Below are 16,418 nucleotides of genomic sequence, written 5' to 3' on the forward strand. Positions count from 1 at the left end.
AGGCTGATACATTAGATGGTGATAGTGAGGATATGCAGTGTCAAAGATACCGTCACTGCTACAGAGATTGATGCATTGTTGGCTGTTCTGTTTGATAAACAGACAGAAATTCATGCATTTTTTAGAATACTGCTATAAATGAATACAAACGAGTTCTCATTCTGTTACCATCGCTGAGAGACTGTCTGTCATCACTGAAAATCCACACATTAATATGAGAAATTGCCAATTCATTGGCACGTTTTGCTATTAATGTGCCTTTTCTCTTCAGAGGTCTTGAAGAGTATGAATGCACTACTTAGTCAGCTAATTACATCTTAATTAAATTACACATATTTTGATCTGACTAAGGAGCGCTTCAGGAATCCTCCAATGTCAGCTTCTTTCCTGTAATTAAAGCTACTAGAAATAAGTCTTCCACTTTTCCTTTTCATTTACTGAAAGCTTGTACCTCTACAAAGCTAAGCCCCATTTACTATATATATTTCAACGTGGAGAACAGGCTTGCTACCGCAGCACCTGGAAGAACCTTGGGGAGGTATATACTGTAGTGCCGACGATTATTCTAAAACAAACCTGGGGCAATCTCCAAATAGACCCAGGTACATGCTGGGTATATGCTGGGTACATGCTGCAACATTTCACACATTTCTGCAGACGGACTAATGGCCCATTGGATTAACAGCGGGGGTCCCTGGCAGTCCCATTCAAACTGAATGGGACTGCCAGGAACTCCTGCTGTGTTAATCCGATGGGCCATTAGTCTCTGCAGAAATGTCTCTGAAATGTCACTGAAATGTACCCAGCATGTTACCTGGCTAGTTTAAGGCAAGTTTAAGGCAAGCTTTAGAATACTCATTGGCTCCTCTGTATACATACGAAGAAGTTCCACTTGCGCTAGACTCCTTGGATAATCGTTCATGATTTGATTCCATGTTTGAAGAAAAACCTCTGTCCTTGGTTGCAGCTCGTAGTCTTGTGTGAGAGCACTCCGCTCGCTCTCTAGGTAAATACAACCGGATATCAAGGCAACAAAGACATTAAAGACAGAGTGCACCAGTGGTGGAGGCCCAAAGAGAAGAATCGTTGGTGGTCCATGGCACCAGTTCTCTTACAGTGCACTAGGGGTGAGACTTATGTCTGTATCTTTTCTGTGTTTGTATATATATACAGCCACTCCACACACACCTTTTGTAAAGCACTGTATACACTGTGGGCTCTTCATTCATTTATATCCACACAGATTAACACACACTCTTACATCACTAACATTCAGGAACCATTTAACACCTCTAGCCATAAATCACATCTACACACGGGGGAAGGACAAGCACAGATAACATTACAAGAGACTCTGTTTTTAAGTATACCCTTTGCTTGCTTCATTCATTGTAACATCGCCGGAAGAATAGATAAGTGTATCTCGAAAGCTGTATGTATATGTATATGTACAAATGAGCACACAGTGCCACATTTTGATTCAAAACCATTCAACATGTTTCCCCTATAGGCTTTAGCTTGCTGCATGGTCACAGCTTTGAGCACAGCCAGGGTTAATGCATCTTAACCCTGGCTGTGCTCAAAGCTGTGACCATGCAGCAAGCTTAAGCCTATATGGAACCATGTTGAATGGTTTTGAAGCAAAAGGTGGCACTGTGTGCTAATTTGCATGTCATTTCCCAGAATCCCTTGCTGCAGTGGAAGTGCTGTGTGCTGGGTGATAATGGTGAAAGGCGGGGTTGCAGACCTGTCTAAGACATGCAAATGAGCATACAGTAATATTTCCATTTGCTATATATACTGTGTGTGTATATATATATATATATATGTATATATAGACACAGCATATCATATATTAAAGATGAGATCAAATGAAAGTCCTCAGCTGTATTTCTAAAAGAAATAATGTGTTCATGCTCAAAACGATAACTGTTCACATGACAACAAATATTTGGAATATAAATAGAAAAAGGACAGCGCACAACTCTCATGGTGTAGTAAGTAAATATATATTAGGCTATAGTGAAGCTGGTAAGTAATGCACGTATAACAATTTGGAAAAAAAACAGGCATTAACATGTTAGTGACATGTTACCACATTGGCACACAGCTTGTCCCCACACCGAGTGATGATTCCCAACGTCTGCTACCAGGTAGAGGATAATTACCATCCTCATGGTGAGCTGTTTGTTCCTGGGGCCCGGTCACTGCTCTCAGGGGGCTCGGTCCGTGCTGGAACGGTGCTTCTCGTGGCTCAAAAGAGATGCATATGGAATATAAGACTACTTTTACTCAAACTCTGCTAGTTAATGTGGATAGTCACACCTATAGCAAATGAAGAAACAATGCTGCAACATTGCAAAACTATAAACTTGTTATAAATACTATTTTTATAGCAACTGTAAAAGAAAAATATGTTTGTACGGTAATGGGCTAGGACACTAGGTATAGCTGAAGCATGGATCTCTATGGGAGAGCGAGCTATCACACATCAATCCAGCATTGACTGCTATTTAAGTCAATGGCAGTTACTGCTGGATCTGAGGGTGATACTCCACATCCGTGCTTAGCAAATCCCGGCCTACTTATCAAGAAAATGCTGAAGCAAAATATCTTTAACAAGTCTTAGTTTGCACATTAGAGTGCTCTTGGGATTTGGGGAATAATTTTAGAGAGGTTCTAGGATACACATATAACGGTGGGCTGTTGCAGATTCTAAATCTTAATGTCTGACCACTGGTGCTTCTGGCTTCTGTGACTTGAATTGCGCGTTATTCCGTGCAGGAATATCCTGTCTGAAGGTCACTTGCATCTGAAACATCACATCCCAGGACATACTTGAAAACGAGAGGTAACACTCAATGTATTGCTTCCTGGTAAAACCTCTTATAAATAAACATCCCTAGTGGCTGTAAGTACGATGTGTTCCATTTATGAGAATTGCATGGTCATTGGTTCACATGAGATAGCATCTAAGTCAAACTTTCATGTCTGTATGTTAACTTGTGCATGATGGTTCGATTCAATTAACATTCTAAAATTATATAGACTTAATGTCCCCCGTTATCAATGCAGCTGCTAGTGATATAGTATATATTGCAAAATGCAGATGCAAAAAATGCAAAAAACCACAAATTAGGCCAGCTTATAAGAAATAGAGAACAACTTGCTGACAATCCCTTAATATTATACAAACAATAGTCTTACCTAACATTTTATGTATTCTTCCATATTGCATATTGCATAACCACCAACGACTGTTAAGGTTAATGCATGGACTTAACCATACATTAGTCTGGTCATGTGTATCAACATTTGGCACTACTCACATCCAGAAATTTACATAGGGCTTCTGGATCACCATAGTTAGGTAGGATGTAACTAACAGCGTTATTTCCAGGTTTTCCACTCTCATCTTTCACAACTTGAGTTAAACCTATTTCAGGGTTTGGATCGCAGTAACGCTAAGACAAACTTAATGTCATGTGGAAGGTAATGCACCGTTATGCTACAATAATGTGACATTACGTCTATGCAAACTAGATGGAGACTGCAATTGTTTTGGCATAGAATTGGCTTGAAGGATTAGCTTTAACCACAGGGAACATACCGGCCATTCCTGTTATAGGCAATGTCATGTTATGAGGCTCGATTTACAGAGCTTTCTGATTTAGCGCTCTTACTATGTAGCAGGTGTTGCTAAACCTGCTGGCGTGCGGCAGTGGGTGCAATAGCTCATTAGCTCTGCCCCTTTTTTTGCACAGGGCTAATGACTTTACAATGGTGCTTGAACGTTATGTGTGTCCCACTGCAACACGCCAGCGGGAGCATTAATGGCCGCAACCTCTGTATATACTGAACATCATTTAACAAAATGTAAATGCTATGTGAATGATTTAAAGCAGCAATTCACTCCATTATGCATTTGGAGCTTAATTCATATTAATATATTGTTATGTTATCCCATTATTGAATTATTAACCCTTTGTAAATCTATACAGGGTTTTAGCGTAGTCTCCTTTTTGTTTGACTTGTGTGGTTTCTGTTTTTGTTCCTGAAACCCAGTTTTATCCCTAGGGCCCTGTTTGTTGGACCTTAATATCCCGCACTAGAAGTGCTACTAGAGGAAGGAACCGAGTTCAGAGCATATTACGGTAATGGTGGATGCCAGATTTGCTGAATTTCTAGATCGTGCTTTTCACGGGAGACCAGGATTATCACACCAGGGATAAATTCGTCAGCCCGAAACAGAAAGTTTATAAAATTCATTTATTGGAAAAATAATTATCCACAGCTCTTTACAGGTACAGCACACACACAACTGGGAAACTAGGGTTACACTATAAAACTGGATACAGGGACCTCCCTAAAGAGATTTTCCCTGTTATTTCTTCCTGCAGGGTCCACTGTAGCTTCTCCCAGTTACTCCCAGCTTCTTTACAGATGCCTCAGGTAAAGAACTCTCAATTCACAGCTTAAGCTGAGCTGAGCTAAACTTGTCTGATATAGTTAGAAGTCTCCATCCACCCAGGTGTTTTCAATATGAACCCGCTCCTAATTGGAGGGTGGAAATGCAACAACAAACACAGTTACTGTACATGCAAAGAGTTACTTGGAAAGATCACAGACCACTTTGCAACAATCCAGCTGAACATAACATTAACCCCTGGTTCCTAAAGTGCTGTAACCAGGCTTACTATATATATTAGTATATATTATATTAGTACTACTAGCACATTAGGTGCAGCTAAAGAGACACACGGCCCTTTACTACGGGTCTCACAACAACGGAGCTAGTACCCCGCCCTCAGAGGCTCTGGACATTATTGGGAGTGCCCTATAAAGTGACTCCATACCCTTGGAAGTTGGCCATAACACGCATGTGGTTATAGGGACATTATATAAGGAGCCAATAGAGACTGTGTATAGGTCCGCGGATACCCACCCTTGATGAGTGTGAGAAGCTCTAAATTCTCAAACGCTTTTACCCAAACTCACAAAGTGTGAGTATTTTACCTATTGTCATTTTTTATTAAATTTTATAATAAACTGTGTTACACTATGTATGTGTCCCACTTCTCTTCCAACATGTGATACTTCACACGAGGATACGTTTCCTGTGGATGAGTTGCTGCTGGTTGTTCCAGATCTTCATTAATTGTTCCAGATCCCAGAGTGGATACAAGGCCTGATAATATCTTACTCGCTGTAAGTGCATATCGTACCCTTTGGCGGAGAAATTGTTTGAACGTATTACCCTATGTTTGTTTTTCTTGTTTTTACTTGCGCCTAGGTCACTCTTGTTTGGATATATATTTATATATATATATATATATATATATATATATATATATATATATATATATATATATATATATATAACCTAACAAAAAAGGAATAAAGGGCGCAAATAGACAAACCAATAAATAGAATGTAAAATAAACTATCTATCAATGGAGAGGTGTCCAAGATGGTAACAGTCCCGCCGACTCCTTTGAATCCTATAGAAAATGAAGAAAAGCCACAATAGAAAAGGCAATTTTATGCCCAAGTAGAAAATTGGCTACTTTCAATGTAGCAGATAAAATTGGGCAATGTTGATGTATGTCACTGCACAAACAATCAAGATTACCCATGATAAAGTTCCCACGCTAAGAACGAAACACATATGGTTAAGATATGGTGCATTTACTAGTAAGTGCCTCTATTTTGCCATATCTACTCTCCGATCATTGCCTAAACTAAAGGACTGCAGAATGGTGGAATCATATTAGTCTCACAGCGGACAGATTCCCATACCGACGTCTGACGTCACGGTAATGAGATTTGGATCGCTGATTGCAGGACTTCACTGCCAGAGCAACAACCTTGCTGTCGGATGTTTCAAAGTCGAGAGGGAGACGCTGACTTGCCATCTGATTGTTTGTGTGGCGACATACATCCACACTGCCCAATTTTATCTGCTGCATTGTAAGTAGCCAATTTTCTACTTGCGCATAAAATTGCCTTTTAGTACTTCACTTTTGCGGCTTTTCTTCATTTTCTATAGGATTCAAAGGAGGTGGGACTCTGTTACCATCTTGGACACCTCTCCGTTGATACATAGTTTATTTTAAATTCTATATATTGGTTTGTGTATTTGCGCGCGTTATTCATTTTTTTGTTTGGTTATATATGTATTAATCTTTGTGAGGTTAGGAATTTTGTGGCAGCATTTAGGGACCTTTATTTATTGATTTTATTTAGATTTTTTTTGCGCACCTTAATTTTTTCTTTTCATACAGTATATGTACTGTAGGTGTGTGTGTATATTACAAACATAATACAGATATATTACTGACCGGCAGGGGTAATGGCAGGATTGACCTTTATTTAAAGCAGTCACATTTACCCCTACCATCACAGTGCTCTTTATTTCCTGTGAATGGCGCTGTGCGGTTTAGTAAATTAATGAGATGGATGGTATTGAGCACCCTTATCTGTCTGGAATAATACATCTCTATATTAATGTACTGTACATTGTGTTGTGAGTGGTTGTGTGCTGGCACAATCCAGTGCTGCCCAAAACGGCTTACAATCAAGTTTTTGGCTCCAGATGCCCAGGGAATTAAAGCGATTATCCTCAGACCTAGACCTTGCACTGGGTACCAATGTCTTCTATCTGGAGATCAAAGCTGCTTCTCCTCCGTACTTCCTTAAACAGCAAGTCATTTTTTTCCTAAGAACTATGATCAGTGATGAATCATGTTTCATCTTGCAGAGAGCTCAGGGTTAGCTCTTAATGACAACGCACCCTGCCAACTATTTTGTATTCTGTAATGAGCGAAAAGGCTATATTGTATCAGTTCTTTGCTACAACAGCAACAGTACTCTGATGTTACTGACTTCCTACAGCTCCCTGCATTAAAAGAGCCAAGCAATTTCCACATTCTAGTGGAGTTGATTTTTAATGATCCCAAAAGCTGGAGAACACTAATATCATCTCTCAGCTGCAGGCACCCCGAGCTGCTGCTGCTTGTTTAGTGTAATACTGTACACTAAGTATGAAGGTGACAAACTTCATGCTGTGCATTCAGTGTTGAACATCAGAAAAATATAAAAAGAACAATGCAGAATTGTAATTCCAGGATTATTCTGGGGTTGTACTAGTTGCGTTTCATGATATATATATATATATATATATATTGTGATGTCCCCACCACGTTGCAGTCTCTTTTATCCAGATCAAAGGCAGGGAAACGTAGTGTTGATGCACAGGAGGGTTTATTTGCCAGGTACACAGCAGGAACAGGGTTAACTTATAAGACAAAACAGAAACAAAAAGCCTAACTCCTTTTCAGAGTTCTGACTAATACAGCTTATTCCCGAACTACCAGTGGGGAAAACTAAGTTCTTTCCCCACTTCAGACACTGTACCTGCAGCTTCCCTTTGCAGTATCTCACAGGGCTGTCTGTGTGTGTGCCTTCAGACCAGCACAGCAGCAGCCCAGGAAGCTGTCTGTGCTGCCTTTTAACCTTGAAGCTCATTAATTAGGGCTCAGGTGAGAGTGAATGGAACACACCCTGGAAGGTGCTGGGTCCTATATACCTCCCCTCAAACACCTTTTGCTTCAATATATCCCACCCCATTGCTCAATCGTTATCGGGTGAGCACTTGAAAATAGGGAGGTGTATACTCGGGACAATGCATCAGCATTTCCATGTTTGGAGCCTGGCCTGTGTTCAACTGTGAACTGGAACCCCTGGAGACTCAAAAACCAGCGAGTTACCCGAGCATACTTTTCCTTATTTTGTTGCATGTACATTAAAGGTGCATGGTCGGTTATTAAGGTAAATTTTCTCCCTAATAAATAATATTTTAGAGTGTCTAACGCCCATTTGATGGCCAAGCCCTCTTTCTCAACTACGGCATATCTCTTCTCATGGACAGTTAGCTTTCTGCTGATATAGATGATGGGGTGCTCCTCCGTTCCAACTCTTTGTGACAGGACCGCTCCTATCCCTACATCGGAAGCGTCACACTGAACCTGAAATTCCCTGGTGAAGTCTGGGGTGATCAGGACGGGATGAGCACATCAGGCGTCTTTTAAGCTTTGGAAAGCTTTCTCCGCCTGGTCAGACCACTTCACCATGACTGAACTCTTCCCTTTCCTTAGGTCGGAGAGAGGGGTTGAGAGGGTGGCAAAGTCTGGTATAAAACGACGGTAGTAACCGGCCAGGCCGAGGAAGGCTTTAACCTGTTTCTTAGTTACTGGTCTCGGCCTGTGTGTGTGTGTGTGTGTGTGTGTGTGTGTGTGTGTGTGTGTGTGTGTGTGTATATATATATATATATATATATATATATATATATATATATATATATGCAGTGTTCGACAAATCACCCAAAAATCTACTCGCCCAACCAAAAAATCTACTCGCCACCTAGTCCCGCCCCCAACTCCGCCCCTAGTCCCGCCCCCAACTCCGCCCCCAATCCCGCTTTAAAATAAAATATATAAATAAAATACATTTAATAAATTCCTAGTCAGAACAACACAGGGAGAGGGGAGGGTGACACAGGGAGAGGGGAGGGTGACACGGAGAGGGGGAGGGTGACACAGGGAGAGGGGGAGGGTGACACAGGGAGAGGGAGGGTGACACAGGGAGAGGGAGGGTGACACAGGGAGAGGGAGGGTGATACAGGGAGAGGGAGGGTGACACAGGGAGAGGGAGGGTGACACAGGGAGAGGGAGGATGACACAGGGAGAGGGAGGGTGACACAGGGAGAGGGAGGGTGACACAGGGAGAGGGAGGGTGACACAGGGAGAGGGAGAGGGTGACACAGGGAGAGGGAGGGTGACACAGGGAGAGGGAGGGTGACAGGGAGAGGGTGGGTGACACAGGGAGAGGGTGGGTGACACAGGGAGAGGGTGGGTGACACAGGGAGAGGGTGGGTGACACAGGGAGAGGATGGGTGACACAGGGAGAGGGAGGGTGACACAGGGAGAGGGAGGGTGACACAGGGAGAGGGAGGGTGACACAGGGAGAGGGAGGGTGACACAGGGAGAGGGTGGGTGACACAGGGAGAGGGTGGGTGACACAGGTAGAGGGTGACAGAGGGAGATGGTGGGTGACACAGGGAGATGGTGGGTGACACAGGGAGAGGGAGGGTGACACAGGGAGAGGGAGGGTGACACAGGGAGAGGGAGGGTGACACAGGGAGAGGGAGGGTGACACAGGGAGAGGGAGGATGACACAGGGAGAGGGTGGGTGACACAGGGAGATGGTGGGTGACACAGGGAGGGGGAGGGTGACACAGGGAGAGGGAGGGTGACACAGGGAGATGGAGGGTGACACAGGGAGAGGGAGAGTGTCACAAGGAGAGGGAGGGTGTCACAGGGAGAGGGAGGGTGTCACAGGGAGAGGGAGGGTGACCCAGGGAGAGGGAGGGTGACCCAGGGAGAGGGCGGGTGACACAGGGAGAGGGCGGGTGACACAGGGAGAGGGCGGGTGACACAGGGAGAGGGCGGGTGACACAGGGAGAGGGCGGGTGACACAGGGAGAGGGCGGGTGACACAGGGAGAGGGCGGGTGACACAGGGAGAGGGCGGGCGACACGGAGAGGGCGGGCGACACAGGTAGAGGGAGGGCGACACAGGTAGAGGGAGGGCGACACAGGTAGAGGGAGGGCGACACAGGTAGAGGGAGGGCGACACAGGTAGAGGGAGGGCGACACAGGTAGAGGGAGGGCGACACAGGGAGAGGGAGGGCGACACAGGGAGAGGGAGGGCGACACAGGAAGAGGGTGGGTGACACAGGGAGAGGGAGGGTGATACAGGGAGAGGGTGACACGGAGAGGGAGAGACGGTGACACAGGGAGAGGGTGACACAGGGAGAGGGTGGGTGACACAGGGAGAGGGAGGATGATACAGGGAGAGGGTGACACAGGGAGAGGGAGGGTGATACAGGGAGAGGGTGACACAGGGAGAGGGAGGGTGATAGAGGGAGAGAGGGTGACACACTCACAGAAACACAGACACTCACACTCACTCAGACACACTCACTCAGACAAACTCACAGTCTGTCACACTCACAGTCTGTCACTCACACACACAAACACTCACCCGTAAGGCAGGGGGTCGCACACGGCAGCGGGGGCCTCCGCACGGCAGGAGGGCCTCTGCAAGGGGCCGCGCCCCCTCCAGAGTGGGACGCCGACGCCGCAGTATTCACTGATAGATGTAGAAGGGCCGGTAGGGGATTTCCCCTGCTTACAGCAGGGAGAGGCTCCGGTTAGGGGATTTCCCCTGCTTAGAGCAGGGAGAGGCTCGGGTTAGGGGATTTCCCCTGCTTAGAGCAGGGAGAGGCTCCGGTTAGGGGATTTCCCCTGCTTAGAGCAGGGAGAGGCTCCGGTTAGGGGATTTCCCCTGCTAACAACTGAGCTGGCCATCAGGGGTTTCCTTAACAGCTGACAGATCGTCAGACTGTCCGTAGAGGCGGCACACCGATGCCGCGTGGGGTGAGGGGGGGGGGCAGGTGGCCCGATGGGAGGGGGGGGGGCGGATGGCCCGGTGCGAGGGGGGGCGGATGGCACGGTGGGAGGGGGGGGCGGATGGCCTGATGCGAGGGGGGGGCGGATGGCCCGGTGCGAGGGGGGGGGCGGGTGGCCCGATGGGAGGGGTGACAGATGGCCCTGCAGGAGCCTGAGGCAGACAGGCATGGATGCGGCTGGCTGCCGGATGGGGAGGAGTAGAAGCGCTGAGGAGGGAGGCCACTGCTCAGAGAGCCCGAGGCTTTTTTTTTTTTCTCCAACGCGAGCGGGCGTGTAAATATATATAATTGTCGATAATTGTATATAATTGTCGAACACTGTATATATGTATATATATATATATATATATATATATAAAAAGAACAATGCAGAATTGTAATTCCAGGATTATTCTGGGGTTGTACTAGTTGCGTTTCATGATATATATATATATTGTGATGTCCCCACCACGTTGCAGTCTCTTTTATCCAGATCAAAGGCAGGGAAACGTAGTGTTGATGCACAGGAGGGTTTATTTGCCAGGTACACAGCAGGAACAGGGTTAACTTATAAGACAAAACAGAAACAAAAAGCCTAACTCCTTTTCAGAGTTCTGACTAATACAGCTTATTCCCGAACTACCAGTGGGGAAAACTAAGTTCTTTCCCCACTTCAGACACTGTACCTGCAGCTTCCCTTTGCAGTATCTCACAGGGCTGTCTGTGTGTGTGCCTTCAGACCAGCACAGCAGCAGCCCAGGAAGCTGTCTGTGCTGCCTTTTAACCTTGAAGCTCATTAATTAGGGCTCAGGTGAGAGTGAAGGGAACACACCCTGGAAGGTGCTGGGTCCTATATACCTCCCCTCAAACACCTTTTGCTTCAATATATCCCACCCCATTGCTCAATCGTTATCGGGTGAGCACTTGAAAATAGGGAGGTGTATACTCGGGACAATGCATCAGCATTTCCATGTTTGGAGCCTGGCCTGTGTTCAACTGTGAACTGGAACCCCTGGAGACTCAAAAACCAGCGAGTTACCCGAGCATATTTTTCCTTATTTTGTTGCATGTACATTAAAGGTGCATGGTCGGTTATTAAGGTAAATTTTCTCCCTAATAAATAATATTTTAGAGTGTCTAACGCCCATTTGATGGCCAAGCCCTCTTTCTCAACTACGGCATATCTCTTCTCATGGACAGTTAGCTTTCTGCTGATATAGATGATGGGGTGCTCCTCCGTTCCAACTCTTTGTGACAGGACCGCTCCTATCCCTACATCGGAAGCGTCACACTGAACCTGAAATTCCCTGGTGAAGTCTGGGGTGATCAGGACGGGATGAGCACATCAGGCGTCTTTTAAGCTTTGGAAAGCTTTCTCCGCCTGGTCAGACCACTTCACCATGACTGAACTCTTCCCTTTCCTTAGGTCGGAGAGAGGGGTTGAGAGGGTGGCAAAGTCTGGTATAAAACGACGGTAGTAACCGGCCAGGCCGAGGAAGGCTTTAACCTGTTTCTTAGTTACTGGTCTCGGCCTGTGTGTGTGTGTGTGTGTGTGTGTGTGTGTGTGTGTGTGTGTGTGTGTGTGTGTGTGTGTGTGTGTGTGTGTGTGTGTGTGTGTGTATATATATATATATATATATATATATATATATATATATATATATATATATATATATATATGCAGTGTTCGACAAATCACCCAAAAATCTACTCGCCCAACCAAAAAATCTACTCGCCACCTAGTCCCGCCCCCAACTCCGCCCCTAGTCCCGCCCCCAACTCCGCCCCCAATCCCGCTTTAAAATAAAATATATAAATAAAATACATTTAATAAATTCCTAGTCAGAACAACACAGGGAGAGGGGAGGGTGACACAGGGAGAGGGGAGGGTGACACGGAGAGGGGGAGGGTGACACAGGGAGAGGGGGAGGGTGACACAGGGAGAGGGAGGGTGACACAGGGAGAGGGAGGGTGACACAGGGAGAGGGAGGGTGACACAGGGAGAGGGAGGGTGACACAGGGAGAGGGAGGGTGACACAGGGAGAGGGAGGATGACACAGGGAGAGGGAGGGTGACACAGGGAGAGGGAGGGTGACACAGGGAGAGGGAGGGTGACACAGGGAGAGGGAGAGGGTGACACAGGGAGAGGGAGGGTGACACAGGGAGAGGGAGGGTGACACAGGGAGAGGGAGGGTGACACAGGGAGAGGGTGGGTGACAGGGAGAGGGTGGGTGACACAGGGAGAGGGTGGGTGACACAGGGAGAGGGTGGGTGACACAGGGAGAGGGTGGGTGACACAGGGAGAGGATGGGTGACACAGGGAGAGGATGGGTGACACAGGGAGAGGGAGGGTGACACAGGGAGAGGGAGGGTGACACAGGGAGAGGGAGGGTGACACAGGGAGAGGGAGGGTGACACAGGGAGAGGGTGGGTGACACAGGGAGAGGGTGGGTGACACAGGTAGAGGGTGACAGAGGGAGATGGTGGGTGACACAGGGAGAGGGAGGGTGACACAGGGAGAGGGAGGGTGACACAGGGAGAGGGAGGGTGACACAGGGAGAGGGAGGGTGACACAGGGAGAGGGAGGATGACACGGAGAGGGAGGGTGACACAGGGAGAGGGTGGGTGACACAGGGAGATGGTGGGTGACACAGGGAGGGGGAGGGTGACACAGGGAGAGGGAGGGTGACACAGGGAGATGGAGGGTGACACAGGGAGAGGGAGAGTGTCACAAGGAGAGGGAGGGTGTCACAGGGAGAGGGAGGGTGTCACAGGGAGAGGGAGGGTGACCCAGGGAGAGGGAGGGTGACCCAGGGAGAGGGAGGGTGACCCAGGGAGAGGGCGGGTGACACAGGGAGAGGGCGGGTGACACAGGGAGAGGGCGGGTGACACAGGGAGAGGGCGGGCGACACGGAGAGGGCGGGCGACACAGGTAGAGGGAGGGCGACACAGGTAGAGGGAGGGCGACACAGGTAGAGGGAGGGCGACACAGGTAGAGGGAGGGCGACACAGGTAGAGGGAGGGCGACACAGGTAGAGGGAGGGCGACACAGGGAGAGGGAGGGCGACACAGGGAGAGGGAGGGCGACACAGGGAGAGGGAGGGCGACACAGGAAGAGGGTGGGTGACACAGGGAGAGGGAGGGTGATACAGGGAGAGGGTGACACGGAGAGGGAGAGACGGTGACACAGGGAGAGGGTGACACAGGGAGAGGGTGGGTGACACAGGGAGAGGGAGGATGATACAGGGAGAGGGTGACACAGGGAGAGGGAGGGTGATACAGGGAGAGGGTGACACAGGGAGAGGGAGGGTGATAGAGGGAGAGAGGGTGACACACTCACAGAAACACAGACACTCACACTCACTCAGACACACTCACTCAGACAAACTCACAGTCTGTCACACTCACAGTCTGTCACTCACACACACAAACACTCACCCGTAAGGCAGGGGGTCGCACACGGCAGCGGGGGCCTCCGCACGGCAGGAGGGCCTCTGCAAGGGGCCGCGCCCCCTCCAGAGTGGGACGCCGACGCCGCAGTATTCACTGATAGATGTAGAAGGGCCGGTAGGGGATTTCCCCTGCTTACAGCAGGGAGAGGCTCCGGTTAGGGGATTTCCCCTGCTTAGAGCAGGGAGAGGCTCGGGTTAGGGGATTTCCCCTGCTTAGAGCAGGGAGAGGCTCCGGTTAGGGGATTTCCCCTGCTTAGAGCAGGGAGAGGCTCCGGTTTGGGGATTTCCCCTGCTAACAACTGAGCTGGCCATCAGGGGTTTCCTTAACAGCTGACAGATCGTCAGACTGTCCGTAGAGGCGGCACACCGATGCCGCGTGGGGTGAGGGGGGGGGGGCAGGTGGCCCGATGGGAGGGGGGGGGGGGCGGATGGCCCGGTGCGAGGGGGGGCGGATGGCACGGTGGGAGGGGGGGGCGGATGGCCTGATGCGAGGGGGGGGCGGATGGCCCGGTGCGAGGGGGGGGGGCGGGTGGCCCGATGGGAGGGGTGACAGATGGCCCTGCAGGAGCCTGAGGCAGACAGGCATGGATGCGGCTGGCTGCCGGATGGGGAGGAGTAGAAGCGCTGAGGAGGGAGGCCACTGCTCAGAGAGCCCGAGGCTTTTTTTTTTTTTCTCCAACGCGAGCGGGCGTGTAAATATATATAATTGTCGATAATTGTATATAATTGTCGAACACTGTATATATGTATATATATATATATATATATATATATATCATATGAACCAGCCCAAAGACCAGTAAAGAGACAGCAACCAGCAAGGAGTAATCCAAAATAAACTGTATTGAAGCAAACAGATACACGAAAGCCAACGTTTCGGTCTCACAGGGAGACCTTCCTCAGGGCCGTGCAAACACCAAACTAACAGTGACCATACTTATATACCCACAACTCAAGTGCAAACAAACTTTATCTGTTTGCACTTGGGGTGTGGGTATATAAGTATGGTCACTGTTAGTTTGGTGTTTGCACGGCCCTGAGGAAGGTCTCCCTGTGAGACCGAAACGTTGGCTTTCGTGTATCTGTTTGCTTCAATACAGTTTATTTTGGATTACTCCTTGCTGGTTGCTGTGTCTTTACTGGTCTTTGGGCTGGTTCATATGTTATGTGGATTCCTATGGGACTAGCAACTGCCTTTTGCCCTACATTAGAGTGCTGACTGCTTGTTTTGTGATATATATATATATATATATATATATATATATATATATATATATATATATATATATATATATATATATATATATATATATATACAGTGTTCGACAAATCACCCAAAAATCTACTCGCCCAACCAAAAAAATCTACTCGCCACCTAGTCCTGCCCCAGTCCCGCCCCCAACCCCGCTTTAAAATAAAATATATAAATAAAATACATTTAATAAATTCCTAGTCAGAACAACATTCCTTTTTGACAAATGTATTTATTGTATTACATTATACTACAATTAGTCCTTGTTACGTGTGTGTGCGTAAATGTCGGATCTAGAAATAAAAGCCGGGTGTGAATGACTAGTTTCCTGAACCCCTTAACCAGTGTCTGGACATCCCCGCTTCACAATATCTAAAGCAGCAATCCCACCTGGGATCTTACCTGACCCGCAGTCCCTCAATGTCCGGATACCTTCATTCCCGCAATCTTATACATTGGAGGGGAGGTGTTCCTTACCTGTCTTCTGGGTTAGGGGGGGGTTCCGATGTTTCCTGTGTGAAGCTTGAGTCAGATCTGGAAGAAAGCAGTATAGGTTATTTCGGTGTAGTATAAGGCAAGATATATAGGGTAAATAAGAGATCCAGAGTGTGTGGGAGAGAGAGTGTGGGGGAGAGCGAGAGAGAGAGTGTGGGGGAGAGAGAGAGAGAGAGTGTGGGGGAGAGAGAGAGAGAGAGTGTGGGGGAGAGAGAGAGAGAGTGTGGGGGAGAGAGAGAGAGAGTGTGGGGGAGAGAGAGAGAGAGAGAGTGTGGGGGAGAGAGAGAGAGTGTGGGGGAGAGAGAGAGAGAGAGTGTGGGGGAGAGAGAGAGTGTGGGGGAGAGAGAGAGTGGGGGGAGAGAGAGAGAGTGTAGGGGGGGGAGACACAGAGGGGAGAAACAGTGGGTGATACACAGAGTGGGGGGTGACTGACTGGGGGGGGGGTGACTGACTGGGGGGAGGGTGACTGACTGGGGGGGGGTGACTGGGGGGGAGTTTACTGATTAGGGGGGTACCTCTGGTGTCACACACATACACATACTCCCATACACATTCATTCACACACACACATTCTCCCACACACACACACATACACATTCTCCCACACACACACACACACACACACACAGGAGGAAAGGCCGCGACCAGCACCACGCTCCTCCCCCACCCACCCGCACCCATCTCCCGCTCGTGGGGGGGGGGCAGGCCGAC

At 48.0% G+C, this 16,418-nt stretch overlaps 1 protein-coding gene across 2 annotated transcripts in view; it reads left to right on the forward strand.

Annotated features, from left to right (window-relative positions):
- The window catches only part of CLSTN2 (calsyntenin 2), a 590,435-nt gene that overhangs the window by 336,811 nt on the left and 237,206 nt on the right, over window positions 1-16,418 (forward strand). Inside the window, exon 1 of one of the 2 annotated variants that reach the window (XM_075570140.1) lies at window positions 5,069-5,208. The exons of the other annotated variant lie outside the window; for it this stretch is intronic. The gene's annotated coding sequence lies outside the window, so the exon portion shown is untranslated. Of the gene's footprint in view, window positions 1-5,068; window positions 5,209-16,418 lie in introns of those variants that run through there. 2 annotated transcript variants of the gene reach the window in all.

Source organism: Ascaphus truei, chromosome 14 (assembly GCF_040206685.1).
Source record: "Ascaphus truei isolate aAscTru1 chromosome 14, aAscTru1.hap1, whole genome shotgun sequence".
In the NCBI taxonomy this organism is placed as follows: Eukaryota; Metazoa; Chordata; class Amphibia; order Anura; family Ascaphidae; genus Ascaphus; species Ascaphus truei.